Source organism: Meleagris gallopavo, chromosome 30 (genome assembly GCF_905368555.1).
Source record: "Meleagris gallopavo chromosome 30, MGAL_WU_HG_1.1, whole genome shotgun sequence".
NCBI classification, from domain to species: Eukaryota; Metazoa; Chordata; class Aves; order Galliformes; family Phasianidae; genus Meleagris; species Meleagris gallopavo.
Genome location: NC_139433.1, coordinates 1,754,186 through 1,768,310, shown reverse-complemented (window position 1 = coordinate 1,768,310; position 14,125 = coordinate 1,754,186). Strand labels below are relative to the sequence as shown.

The window sequence follows — 14,125 nt, the reverse complement described above, 5'->3', positions numbered from 1 at the left end:
CTGCACTTACACAAGGATCCCAAGTTCCTTCTGGAAAGACTGACATTCCCAAACCCTGCTGTACAGAAACAGTTTTGAGAACCCAAACTCTCAAGGCTTAAAACAAAAAGCAGAGCACACTCACAACCCCATGCACCTCAAGGCAAAATGTAAGGTGCCCAGCAAGATTCAAACTAACATCATACCCCTCGGGACAGCGATATCGAGTGCTAAGATGACAGCTTCTTTTTTCCTTTTTTTTAAATATGATTTTCAAAATGAAACAACAAAGCCTCTGTGGAAGCCCCCTATCCCAGCACTAATGTCAGCGTCTGACCTCATAGCTCAGTCCTACGAGGAGATGGTTTCATCTTGAACTCAAGCAAACCACTGCAGGAAGTAAAATCGAGCAGAATCACAGAATTGGAAGGATCACAAATCTCCAACCCCCCTGCTGCATATAGGGCCACCAAACTTCCCATTTAATACCAGCCCAGGCTGCCCAAAGCTCCATCCAACTTGGCCTTGAACACCTCCAGGGATGGACAGGGCATCCATAGCCTTTCTGGACAGCTGTTCCAGCACCTCACCACTCTCATAGTAAAGAATTTGTCTCTCACTCATAGAATGAGCCTCACAGCAGAACAAGCCAGCTTTACATTTTGATAGATTTCTGTTTTCTTTCTTTCCCCACCCCATGTCAGCAGTGGCTCTGCGCTCTCCAAGGGTTTGTAGCTGAGAGTCAAAAAGTTTGGGTTGGAACAGATGAGAAAACCTTGGCCAACCAATGGCTCTGAAGCTGCGCGTGGCCACTTTAAGGAACAAAAAAAGCGTTTTTCGAAGTCATACTTTACCCCGCTTCGATAAGTACGGTTTGCTTCCTCCAAAAACAAACCCAAGAAAACAATCACTTTCATCCCTAAGTCAAAGAAAGATCGAATCCCAACGCAGGAACTCACGCTGGAAACAGGCGCACAGACACACACAGCCCCGCTCGGGGAGGGGGGAGGAAGCGGCTCCGGTGGCACAACGTGCTGTATTCACACGGCGGGACGAGCCGGGCGGTGTCGGCAGGGCGGGAGGAGCGGCTCAGCCGGGTCCGGCGCTGCTCCCTCCCCGCCCCGGTTCCCACCGCACCCTCACAGCGTTCCGTTTCTTCTCATGTTCGCCAGATTCCTACAAAAAAACTCCTTCGGTTCCGGGACGTTTGCTCCGTTTTTCGGAGCTCTAACGTTTACAACACGACCTTACAATCAAAGAACCCGATAAATTAAAAACCAAACCAACAAATCCGTCAATAACTCCCAAAGCCAAGCGGGTAGAAGTTGTCACCTCCGGAACACCGCACAACCAACCCCTCAAACCCCAAACCCCCACTCTGCCCCGGAACTTTCCCTGAGGGCAGCGGGGCCCGGCGGGCGGCTCGAGCTGCGCCCTCACCTCACAGCGCCCGGCCGAGGCCTCGCCCCGCTCAGCCGCCCCGCTCCGCGTCCCCTCAGCAGCGGGACGCCCCACAGCCCGGCCCGTCCCGTTCCGTTCCACCGCCTCTCTCTGAGAGTTTAAAAAAAAAAAAAAAAAAAAAAAAAAAAAGCTTCAAACGGCTCCGAGATCCGACCGGCTCCTCTCACCTGCCCTCCCCGCCGGGTTCAGCGGGTCGCGCTGCGCTCCGGCCGCCGGGGCTGCGCGCCGCTCCCGTTGGCAAGGAACAGTCTCCAGGGCTACGGTCACTATGGCGCCTCGCGCCGGGTCTCGAGGCAACTGTTGCTACCCTCTCCCCGCGCGTCACCGCCCGGCCCCGCCCGCTCCGCTGAGGGGGGAGAGGGCGTGGCCGGTTCGGCGCCGCCGCTGGTTGGCTTAAAGGCTGTCGATCAAAAGGAAGGCGGGATGTTCTGAGGATCAGCCAATGGTGGAGGGGGGTGGGCGGGGCTGAGAGTTGGCGGGCGCTTTGGCGCTTCGGCGGGAGGCGGGAGGGTGAGGGGGAGGGAGGTGGAGAGAGTGAGTGAGTGAGTGAGAGGCGCTGTGAGGCGGGCGGGAAAAGGGCGCGATGTGGGGCCGGGGTGATGGGGACAAGATGGGGGGAGACGTGGTGAGGCCAGGATGGGTGTTAAGGTGATTGTGGGTAATGAGAGTGAAAGAGGACGATAAAGTGATGAGACTGAGGTGATGGAGCTGAGGTAGAGGGACTGATATGGGGATGAACTGAGTGGGGAGATTGAGGTGACAAGATGGAGCTGAGAGAGCGAGGGCAGTGTGGGGCTGAGGTGAGGGGGGATGGACTGGGGGTGAAGGAGTGGGGACAGGGGCTGTGTGGGGCTGAGGTGACGGGGGTGAGATGGGGTTGAGATAATGATGACAACATGGGGCTGAGCTGGGATAAATGAGGTGGTGGGGACAATGCAGAGCTGAGCTGGCAAACAAGATGTGCACTGAGGTGGTTATGGACCACTGGGGTGAAATGCTGGTGTAGTGAAGGGACAAAGTGGCACTGAGGTAATGGCGAGATGAGGTGATTGGGGGTGAACTGGGGCTGAGGCAGTGGGGTAAGAATTGGGACACTGTGGTGATGGGGACAAGATGAGGTGACTGGGATGAGGTTGGCACTGAGGTGACTGAGGGGCTGCCTGGTGGAGCAGGATGACGGGTGCAGGGAGAGCACAGACCCATCTCTGCCATGTAAAGACAGCAGCACCAGCCCTGCAGTGGGGACCATGGGAAAGTAAGTGGTGAGGAGGGGCATCCCCATTCTCCCCCAAAGCACACACTGTCATCTACCCTTGGCATGGCACAAGGTGAACCTGTGGTTTATACTGTGGATGCATCACACAAACTGGTGATCCAGCAAGCTCTGTTATTACTATTTTTTTTTTTTTTTTCCCCTATGTTAAATATTGAAAAGTTCCTATTGGCTTGTGGGTAACTGGCAAAAAGCTGGAAGCAGACTCCTTGAATTAGCTGCATTTCTGTTCCCTCGCCCTTCCGCACAGCAACATTTGCATGTAAACAGGTCCTTTGTTTCCTAAGAGTTCGTTTGCTTCTGCTGCTGATTTCTCCCTACCTGAACTAATAATTCTCCATGACATCAAAATCGTTCCCATAGCGACCAATTGTGAAGTCACAAATAACAAACAGAGGATTATGGATTGGAGTGGAATACAGGCAGCTGATGCAGACAGGGAGCAGGAATCCTGTTTTAATGCAAATTCTTTAGAAATAAAAGCAAATTGTTGTGCAGCATCGCGCCATGCAGTTGCACAGCTTCCATTTCTCACCCCAGAAAGGGCTGCATTTCTTTTGTGGGTGGAATAATATGATTGGAGTGCTTGAAGTTAGACCTGGGGGATGTGTTGGATAAGGCTAGGAACAGCATAATTTGTCACGCCACACCAAGTTATCTATTTAACAACAAATGTTTCTTGATGCAGTGTTTGTCACAAGTTTTAAAGAACCAGCTATGGAGCAGTCTACAGAACGCTTGGCTCGGGCTGAGCTGCTGCATAGTTGGAAGTCTCTGCTGAGCACGGAGCTAAAGAGTGTACTGAGGAGCCATCTACTGGCTGCAATAACTGAGAACAGCTCGCAGTGCCCGCCTTGAGCAGGTAAATTTGCTGTCCTGTCACCGCTCAGATAGCCATTTGCACGTGATTGGCATTGCTGGGCTTTAGTATACTATACTGGAGAAAACCGTGTACCACATCAGTGTCTGTCCGTGGTTGGAAGATGTAACTAGTATTTTTATGTTATTGGCAGTGACAGACACAAAACCTATGGTCCCTGGATGAGAATTGCAAAAGGTGCAGCAACCTTGTTACTCTTGTTTGTGCCTGTAAATGAATGTCTCCTCTACACGTATGCTAATAGATGTTTGCAAGCATATCCTCTGTGCCCTCCTGGAAACAATTCAGCAGAACTCATCAGGTGCTGTTTCTTTGAAATCCCTCCCCAGAAGAGGAAAATGACCAGGAGAGACCTGAGTTTGCTCTACTAAGAGGGTATTTGTAGCCTCAGGCATACATTTTTAAGTCTTGACATGAAGTCCTTGCCTCTGCCACAGCAGCAGGTGTCCTGAATGCATGCAGACTGAAATGTGCCCATGACTGTGAGCTTTATTCTGTCATACTGGGAAAGAAAAAGAACGTTTGGTACTGCACCTCACGTTCTTCCTCTGCTGGGTGGTGATGGTAGCCTGGATACAGATTCCTATAAAAACAAATCAGTGTGTACAAACCTTTCCAGGTAGTTAAAGCAATTCCCTTGGAAATGAATATGGACTAGCAGCAAGTACCCCAGCTCCTGCTGGCCCATCTTGTGCCAGACGTTCTGCAAAGAAGAAACAAATTCTCTTGTTTCCTGTCATTACGTGCACACTGTTTTGTGTCTGTCCCTAAGAAAGAGATGGTGAAAGTAACACATTGCTAGTAATGTGAAACTTTTAATCATTGTCACCTTGCATTAGTAATAGGTGACAAGTTTATATTCTAAAAGGTTTATTTTTGCAACAAAAAGATCATGGTGATGATGGTGATGACCCTGATCCTGGCTTTGTGCTTAAGTTTTGGTGCAGTTTTACTCCTAAGTAAGAAATTATTAACAGAAGTATAACTGGAGCAGGGATATGTCCTGCCTCTTACTGCAGGCAAGTAGAGCAGGAGTGTGTGTTAACCTGCCTGCTTCAGAGCTGTCACGCCCTGCTCACCCAGTTCTGCATCCTTCTCTCAAGGTTAAAATCACCAAGGAGTGCAGCACAGACCCGAGCTTATAAGAGCTTTGGAATAGAGAGGGAAGAACTCTGCTCCCTGCTTCCTATCCCATTTATTTTAGTTCCAGCAGTAAGCCCTGCATAATGAAAACTGATACATGCTCAGTCTTTGAACAGTTTTTGAAAGCAGGTGCTGCCAAGGAAAACAGCATATTTATAAAATATGACAGAAAACTTCTGAGTTTTGCTTTCTTTTTCTTTTTCTCTCGGAGAAACACAGTGAAATCTCTGCATGCTCTTCTCAATGGCTGAGAAAAATCTCCATCAGACATGTTAACAGGAGCAAGGAGAAGCATCACACTGACATGGAAGAAAGGGTTTCATGATGATTTTTTCTGTAACGTTTTCTGAAAAGTATGTCAGAGCCTCAGCCAAGGAAGTGCGTGGAATTTGTACCCATGGAGACTCCAATAACACAGCCAGCTCCAAACCCACAGGATTATTGGTGTTGTTACCTAACATATCAGGAACAGCGTTACTGGAAAAAGGGGAGAAAGAGATTGAAAGTGAGTGAGAATATAAATCAGAGAGGTTGAATGTTGCAGGAATGTGGAAGGCTTTTGGGTTTGCATCTGATCACAGGGTTGAAGTTAGTTTTCAGTAGGTTGGAAAATTCACAGGACAGTGTTGTGTGTGTGAGCCTCAAAGGCATCCTGGTTGCAATATTCAGAAGTTAAAAGAAAAATAATTCACTTTTCTTTCAAAGAACTGTAGTCCTTAAAGCAAGGTTATTTAAAAGGAAACTTTTACATGAAGGTGTCATTGATTAATAAACAGTAAAATAGAAAATGTCCAGTTTGTGAGAAATCATCTGATACACTTATAAATCAACAAAAAGCAGGAGCACCTTTACCTACGTTTCACCTGACAGGTTTCACTCTTACCTTCTCTTAAAGTCTTGCATCTTAACCAACGATGTCCCAGCCTCTCCTTAGTCAGTGTGCAAGCTGGGCAATGTCCCCCCTCCCCATTTCCAGTCTAATTCTCACTTGTTGCAGTAAGTTCCTCCCTGTTGTTCTGCTCATATGGGAAATGGGAGCCATCTTTTTCTTTATAGCACCTGATGTGTTTGAGGATTGCTCTCTCTCTTCTCCCCAGTTCTCTTGCTTTCTGCATCTTTTGCTAAGAAAAATCTAGGTCTGTCCTACAGAGATGCTAGGTAGATGTAGGTAGTTGTTTCTCTTCCTGCAGTAACATAGTTGCTTATTCCTGCTTAAGCAGGGTACTTTGCATTTGGTCATATTGAATTGCATTATGTTTACTTTGGATCACTGCTCAAATTTATTAAGAGCTTAACGAAATCCTTAAGAGGCACCTGCAGTCCTGCCCAGCTCAGTTCTGCCTGCAATGTGTTGCTGCAGATCTGTTATCACTTCAGCTTTTAGAGCAGGTTTCTCTTCTGTTTTATGTCTTGTGTGGAATCTGCACCTCTGCAAGACACGTGTAGAACATTTTGTTATGTTCTTATGCTTTCAGAAGTGTCAATTATTCTATGAAATCCAAAGCAGAGGTTCTCTGTCTCATCCTCCCAGCAGTAGCCTAAAATGCTTAATAATGCCTAGCACACAACCTTCTGGAAGTTAGCCAGCTCCATTCTGGGAGGCTGGATAATAATCATAGGGTTGCTATTTTTAATTAGGACCTGTCTGTCATTTGTTGTGTCGAGCTGGTCCCTGGAATTAATTTTCCCTTCTTTCTTGCTCCTGTTGCATATGCCAGATCTCATCCCTTTCAAACTGGACAGTACCAAGGTGGATCTGCTGAATGAGCCTTGTTGTAAGAAAGCTGTGGGTGAAGAAAGAGAAGAAACAAGGCCTGGTGGTGAGGTACACGTTTGCTGCAGTTATCTTCTACCCACAGGAGGGCAGCTGGAACACAGTTAAACCCTGTCTCATAATCACTGCACAAAGGGACTGTTTGAATTAGTTTGACTGAAAGGAAATTCTGACCGAAAATAGTCTTTTTATGACAATAAAAGCCATGCAAATTTCATGTGATCCTTCCTTATCTGTGAAAAATACAGTTTTGGTAGCTGATAATGAAATACAAATGAAATTATTGCCTTGTTTTACTGAGAAAATGAAAACTTTCTCAGGAGATCAAGAACAACAACAACAACAAAATCTTCTTTTTTTCTTAAAAAGAAAAAAAAAAGAAAAAAAATTGTTTGCTCGTGTTCAGCCAGTTCTAATGGGGAGAATCCTTGTCATTACCCATCAGACATCAAACCCACGCAGCCCTTCACTATCAGAAAGCTGTCTGTGTCAAGTTCACCCATCAGTGTCAGATTTTATTGCTGAGTAATCTCTGCACACCTGATGTGAAATATGAGGAGCCTGAACTGGTGGCTCCATCTATCTGTTTTACCAAAGCATAGATAGCATCATCCAATGCAAGCTAAGAAGATTGTCCAAGCTAATCAGTTTTTTTAGTATGTATATATGTATATAACATCAGTGAAAAATTTAACTTATCAGTGATTTTAACTTGTGATGCAAATGGAACGAGTTCTATTTTTGTGGGCAGGTGGCTGCTCAGCTTGAGAACAGAGTAAATCTCCATGCAGATATCCTGGGGAAACCCCTTCAAGTGACTGACAGCAAAGTGGAACTACGGCCTTTCCTGCACAGAGCTGCCACGTCTGGAGCAGTGCTGCGTGCTGATTCTGCTGAGTGAGTGCCTGCTCAAATCATAGCCCCGGGTGTGTTGTCTTCTGCATCATCAATTTCTCAATTTGCTGCTGGTCAAATAAAGGCTCTCTTCTGTGCTTTTGGCTGGACTTAAAAAAACAAATCTGTTAAGAGTTGATTTTCCGACGCCATCCTGGAATTTCCCAATGGCACCAGAATGCACATCGTTGTGTGCCAACACACTGCCTACGTGTTTCTTCAGAAAGAAAGTGAATTCAGGGCTGCACTTCTTCTAATATTACAGCACAGTCCTGTCATGCAAGCTCATCACAGCACTGCTGCTTTCCTTTCAGCCTTATCTAAACTGGGAGAAAACAGGTGAGCCTAAAGATGAGAGAAAGAAAGGACATCCAGCCCTTCCCTTTGCCCTTTATGAATTTCCACTGAGTGGCAGCAAGTTTCACAACCGTTTGCAGCAAAATGCACAGCGCTGTAAGGCTGGAGGCAGCATGCAATCCCTGGTTACCTGTGTGCACTGTGCTCTGCTTAGAGAGGTGGCTGCTGGTCTGAGTGAGCCCAGAAGGCCAGTGGATTTGAGCCGTACTCTGAGCAAGTTGCTGGTCTCAACCTCGTGTCTTCCCCCAGCCGTTACTAATTTTTTAGCATGGGCAGAAATCCAAATGTTCTCTGACCCCAGAAATTTCCTTTCAGCAGAATTAAGGAACTCAGTATTTATCTGGAGTTTTACCTGCTTGGTTTGGCTGTGTCTGGCTGGAAATCCCGGGCATTGTGTACTGCCATGGAAAGAGCAGTTCTGCTGCCTTGGCTGATATGGGTCTGTGTGCCACACCCAGCATGGAGAGGTGCCTCCTCAACCCACAGGAACTGGGAGAGGATGGGTCCAAAGCTTGGATGTGCCCAAAGACTGTCATATTGATATAACTGAATCAATACAGTGTGTCAACACAGCTTCTGTATGGAGGCAACACTGAAGTAATTAAACTCCCAGTGACTGAATAGTTCTGGCATAAGATTCTAGCAGGGAAATTCCCTTCTGTAAAACATGGAAATTCCTTTCTGTTGCAAGGAGTATAAATGACTCTCTCACTTTTCCATACAACTACAGACAGGTTAGAAGAGAAAAACCAGCAATCCTGGGAGGGAGTGACAGACAGGGTCAGTGGGGTGATATGGCAGGAATGAAACAGAATATCAACAAAGCAGGGCTTAAGTGGAGTCACCTCAGACACGTGTATGTAAGGAAAGAAGAAATCTCACAAACCCTTTCTAGAAAGTCTATGCACTGGGGTACATTTCTGAAGCCTGTGTGTATTAATACAGGAAATAAACATGGTGAGTTAGAGATAGGTGTGCAGTTGCAGGGCCACAACCCTGTTGGGATCACACAGATACGGTGGGATGGCTCCCACAGCTGGAGTGCTGCAGTGGGCAGAGACAAGCCTTTTAAAAGGAACAGTCAGGAAGCAGGTCATAAAAAACCCAGGTGGTTCCTGGAGTGTGTCAACAACAGCTTCCTCACCCAAAGGATAGAGGAGCCACTAAGGAGAGGTGCTTTGTTGGAGGGTGAGGTCAATGAGCATCTCGTTTATGTTACTGTTTAGTCAGTGCAGCAGCATTCGCTGGGACTGCAGAAAAGAAATGCCCAAAACAAAACTGAAAAATCCCTACCCCTAAGCTGTTACTACCACTTCTAAAAAGGTCTTGTGTGAAGGCAGCTATGCTGGCAAAATAGAAAAGGATTTGTTTTTTACGTTGTTTTTTTCTAGCTTAATATTAATAACAGACAGCTTCTGGCTGAAGATGTTACACTTTCATCAGCTTTTTCTTTCCTTACAGGTAGAGTTATTTTCTCCATTTCTATTCTGACACAGCAGTATGTGTGACTGCTGCCCAGTCTGCAGCTGTGTGAAATCAGTCCTTAGAACAAACCAGCTACTGGGGTGTTTTGCACTAAAGTTCCAGATATAGATATGCAGTTGGTAAGATTACTGCTCTAAATTTGCAGCACCTTCTCATGCATTTTGGTGGTGAGTATTAAAAGAAGTGCAAATGAGAAATGACCAGAATTAGTATCAGGGAAAATCGGGTGCCCTAATTTAGGAAAGCTATTTACCTTACGTAAGACATTTCAATTGTCTGAAATGACTTAGCAAATATTTGCAGGGCTGACAGCCACCAGCTGTGAGGTAGCAGCTTGGGATGAGCTCTTTGCTCCTTGTCCTTCTGGGTCTTAAAAAGCTGTGATCTGCTGGTTTAGGTGGCTGGCTCTGCTCACACGTATGTAGGAAGGACATGTTGGGTTGGGTTTCTCTTGATGGTCTGCTAGAAGGATAGCAGCACACAAGCTTGGTTGTAGGTAAGTGAGGTATAGCTGAGTCTGTAAGGCTTTGATAGACAAGCTGTAGTGGACTTTGGTGCACCTGTCCTCATCTTTGCACTCCAGCTTACTGCCAAAATCTGTCATCTGTGCAGGAGAAAGGTGCATCTGCTTTTTGCTTTGTCCATCTCCATGCAAAGCTTGGTTTTGTAGCCCATAGAGGCAGCAAAGCGAGGCTGACCTATGCCATAAACTGCAGCAGCTAAGGTAAGTGGGGGCAACAAGAGGTGATAACTATTCCAGGTGCTATAGAATGATTTCTTTAAGCCGTTGGATTTGGCTGTTGAGGGGAAGTTTTCTTCAACAAAAAATGCTTGGAATTGTACTGCTGCAGCTTTGTAGGCATTGCTGGCTATCCTGTAGGAAGGACTGAATAGATGTTATCATTTGATGTAGAATAACCTACCTGTAGGGTTTGAATTATTCTGAAATCCAGATCGGCTGCCTTCTATCTGCCTGTCCTGAGAATACTTTCAGTGCTTCAGGTCACTTCTTCCCTCCTGAACTGTGACAAAATGTTGAAGTTTGGACCAATTAAAGAGAAAGGTCTGGGGTTGTTTGTATGGGTAAGTTAAATATATTTATGACAAAGCATTTTTTTTTACTAGTGAGATTGCTCATAAAAATACACAAAAATAAGTAGCCCTATGGATTATTAATATTTAAGATTGAATTATTAGGGCATAGGTATTGCATTGCAGTCCAAGTATAGCCAGCTCACTATCAGCAGATGTACTGCTTATGTTGCCTTAAAGGACACAGGCTGATATCAGGTCTGCTGTAATTAAGTGAGGGTGCATGTTCTGTGTCTTACTGTAATTACATGCTCATCCTCTTTTTCTTTTTTGTTACAACACAGTTTAAATCCTGAGGACAGATAGGACATGACTTTGTTCTACTTTGGGCAAAGCACGCCTGGTAAACCTTGTGACAGCATTGCAACAACTGACTTGGTAATCAGGAAAGCAAGCCTGCTGTTTTTATCCTGCAGTAGCAAGGAAGATGTAATGCTCTACTGAAGTTCCTGAGATGCAGCTGTGTTTTTCTTTCTTAGCTGCTGGGAGCAACTTTACTCTTCTGTGTGTAACTTTTGTATGTATCTAAATTTGGATCAAATTCTTTTGAAAGAGTGAAATCACCTGTGGGTATAAATAACATCCTAGCGTGGTTTTTAGCTTTAGTGTTCAGGGAACACAGATCACTTCTTTAAAGGGAAGTGATAGCTAGCATCAAACTAAATGACTATATAGACAAGAAATTCTAATCCTAATCCCCTTCACTCTTCATGAATGTGTTTGTAATGTACTGTGTTCTACACAAGTGCCTATGACAGACAGGACAAACCTACTGTTTCCTACGATTTTATTTATGAGAGCCAAACTGTAGGAGGGTCATGTTATTGTAAACTGGCTTTACTGAGTCAGCTAAAGGTCACCTTATCAACTGCTATGTCCTGCTGAAGACTGTGGCTTTGCTAAGGCTACACTGATTTGTGCAGCTGACATGAATCTAGACCTTAATTTGGGATTTTAGCGAGTTGTTTTTCTTTTTACTCCAGAGATACCTACACCTATTTGCTATAGACTTTCATGTGACCAGAAAGATGTGACAAGTCCTTGGTGGGAAAGATAAGACGTGCTGCTGAAGTTGAGAAATGCCTGTGTGGTAAACAAACTCCTCTGTCTCCCATCCTTCCTTGCGACCACTTATTTACTGTGCTTTTTTCTCAGTGCACTCATTCTCCTTCATGTAGAAATTGATGAAATGGTGCATTGGCTGCCCCCCACCCTTCTGTTATCTTTCAGGTCATTGACCTGAGATGCAACCATGCCTTGGGTTGAGTCACTTGCAACCAGTAACTCTGGAGCTGGAAATCTGTGAACTTTATTGGAGGATTGCTAGCTCAGAATAACTTACAGATCCACTGCCAGGGCTGAACTGGAAGGGTGATGAAAATGGTGCGTTATGTAAACTGCCCTGGGTCACACAAGTGGGCAGATACGACTTGTTCCATATGGGGAATGAGTTACCTAAACAAGGAACTTATTTCCACTTTCTCTGCGCGTCCACATCTGTATTAAGAGCTGATTCTTTGCTTAAGATAGGAAAGAATTTGCAAATGGAATTTATTATCTTTTTTTTCCAAAACGTAGAGTGAATTTTGTAAGTCACAGGAAATGTTTTTGTAACAGGAGTCAGGTGATTTGGCGTGCACAAGCACGAAGTGCAGGGGCCCGATCTGCATTTATCCTGGATCATATTAAGGCTCTTATCCTACATCTCTCCCATCTCTGCCCTTGATGGCATTGCACAGCACCTCAGCTGGGCCTGCGCTATCAGCACAACTTGAGGCTGCTTAACTCTCCCACAATCTCTTCTTGTGTCACTATTAAGAGCAACAGAATAATGAAAAGGCTTCTTCAAAGGGGAAAGGTGTGCTGTGGTGGTGGATTTTTAACCCTTTTTTAGTGTTTCTTGAATACTTTGGATTTGCCTGGTGTTTTCTTGGAGCTCGTTCCATAGCCAGACTCTGTAACCAAGAACTCTTCCTGTTCTCCCCTAGCAAATCCCTGCAATCAATCCCTGCTGCTTTGGGATCCTTTTTGGTCAGGACAGCAGATGTGACCATTCTTCAGATCTGTGTCAACCTAAAAGTAGAACTCCATAGAAGGGTTTGACAGCTTCGTTAATTCGGAAAATCTGCATTAATGCCCTGATACGGATCGATCGTTTAGACAACCTGCTTCAATTGTTAGGCGTGCTTTACAGATGCAAGCAGCAAGGCACTGTGCTCACCTATCTGGGCCTTTACTATAAAATTCACAGCTTTGCTTTGGCTGTTGCTCTTGGCAGGAGACATGCTGTAGCATGTGGCTTCTGCAGAGCTAAGCTGACTGCCATCAGATGAGAAACTGGAATAAAACCCTTTCAAGTCCCAGCGACTGCAAGTGTCTGTGCAGGCAGTAGATACAAGTGCAAGACTAAGACATGCATTTCATGCTTCCTCCCTGCCCCAACGTGTCAGCACATACAATTCACACCGGCTGTAATTTTGATGGCATGAGAATTTAGAGAGATCAGGCTCAAGCTGGTGATCTGAATAGCTGTTGCTTGCAAAGAGCTTTTGGTGTCACCTGGCCCAGCAGTCAGAGCTGCAGCTCAGCCCATGTGAGCTTTTCTGTACAGCGTTTCTATTAACTGGAGGTAATATTACCTATTACCTGGAGGTGCTTGAGCCAACCTGCTTTTGTTGCCTTGGAAAGTGAGAACCCTGGGACTCCACTTGAGTTAATTGTTCATAAATGTAGAGCCCACAAATGTGATCCTTGACAAAGGGTGCAGTCACTGTGGAGCGTTTGCCACCCCAGGAGTTCAAGCTTGGCCACTCCATCTTTGTTTGCAAAGGGTTAGGCCTGTCAATAGCAACAGTCCGTTGTTAGGAGGTGGTGGAAGCTGATCTGCAGGCAGCCAGAGCAGCTCAGGATCACACGCTATGCTCTCATGTGTTCCTTTGCTGATGGTCCCCTTCGCTCTGAATTTTGCAGACACATCGGCATCTACCTCTGCAGTGTTGCAACCTCACTCACAAACAGAAAAAAAAGTGCAGCTTGCCCTAGGTCATTTGCCTCAGGCCGTTATCCAAAATAGAACTGGTTACTTCTGCCACATCAGTTAACCTTTGGGCTGTGCCACTGAATCTTTTTTTGGGTCTCCAAGAATTCTCTGGCCTTTGTCAGCACAGCAGGTACTGATTAACAATTAAGGCACGACTGGAGTAAGAAGGTTAGTGGGATGCTAACTTCACAGATCTATCCACAGCTCTGCATTGCAGTCTTCCAGTACTTAAAGGGAGCTCATAAACAGGAAGAAGACCAATTATTATTTTTTTTTTACAGGGGCAGACAGTGATAGGAGAAGAGGGAATGGTTTTAAACTGAAAGAGGGGATACTGAGGTTGGATGTGAGGATGAAATTCATTACTCGGAAGGTGGAGAGGTCCCAGCACTGCTGTCCAAAACTGTGGGTGCCCCATCCCTGGAGGTGCCCGAGGCCATGGATGGGGCTTTGCACAGCCTCAGCTGCTGGGAGGCACCCAGCCCAGGCGGAGGGTTGGAACTGGCTTGGCTTTAAGGTCCCTTCCAATCCAATCTGTTATTATTCAGTGTTGTTTGTATCCTCACTCTCCAGAATTAATTCACCATATGGAAATGGACGAGCTATTCAGGAGCAGGTGAGGTAGCCGGGGCAGGGTGGAGATTCTTCATGAGATGATGGCAGGCAGCCATAAGAGCAACAGCTCCTGGGTTTGTGAATCTGCAGAGCTCGCCTTGTGAGGTTCCTGGGGCCGGTTTGGCAGCCCCA

General features: G+C 45.9%; 1 protein-coding gene and 2 long non-coding RNA genes across 16 annotated transcripts in view; 2 read left to right on the top strand and 1 right to left on the bottom strand.

Annotated features, from left to right (window-relative positions):
* RFX2 (regulatory factor X2) overlaps window positions 1-1,767 on the bottom strand; it is a 55,142-nt gene extending 53,375 nt beyond the window's left edge. For 5 of the 12 annotated variants that reach the window (XM_085211852.1, XM_085211857.1, XM_085211858.1 and 2 more), the window contains exon 1: window positions 1,608-1,741. The gene's annotated coding sequence lies outside the window, so the exon portion shown is untranslated. Of the gene's footprint in view, window positions 1-1,419; window positions 1,578-1,607 lie in introns of those variants that run through there. The other 7 variants (XM_085211850.1, XM_085211855.1, XM_085211856.1 and 4 more) reach the window with 4 other exon arrangements.
* Window positions 1,768-2,285: 518 nt separating this feature from the next.
* LOC109363716 (uncharacterized) lies at window positions 2,286-8,625 on the top strand. Of its 3 annotated transcripts, XR_002109518.3 has the most exons (5): window positions 2,286-2,695; window positions 3,402-3,575; window positions 4,948-5,241; window positions 6,455-6,561; window positions 7,262-8,625. It is a non-coding gene; the product is annotated as an uncharacterized LOC109363716 (long non-coding RNA). The 3 variants fall into 3 exon arrangements; XR_014880181.1 differs by lacking the exon at window positions 7,262-8,625 and having other exon boundaries at window positions 6,455-7,232; XR_014880182.1 differs by lacking the exons at window positions 4,948-5,241; window positions 7,262-8,625 and having other exon boundaries at window positions 2,287-2,695; window positions 6,455-7,232.
* A 727-nt stretch (window positions 8,626-9,352) lies between these two features.
* Window positions 9,353-11,315, top strand: LOC104914678 (uncharacterized). The gene is made up of 3 exons (XR_014880180.1): window positions 9,353-9,742; window positions 9,859-9,970; window positions 10,623-11,315. It is a non-coding gene; the product is annotated as an uncharacterized LOC104914678 (long non-coding RNA).
* Window positions 11,316-14,125: the final 2,810 nt, after the last annotated feature.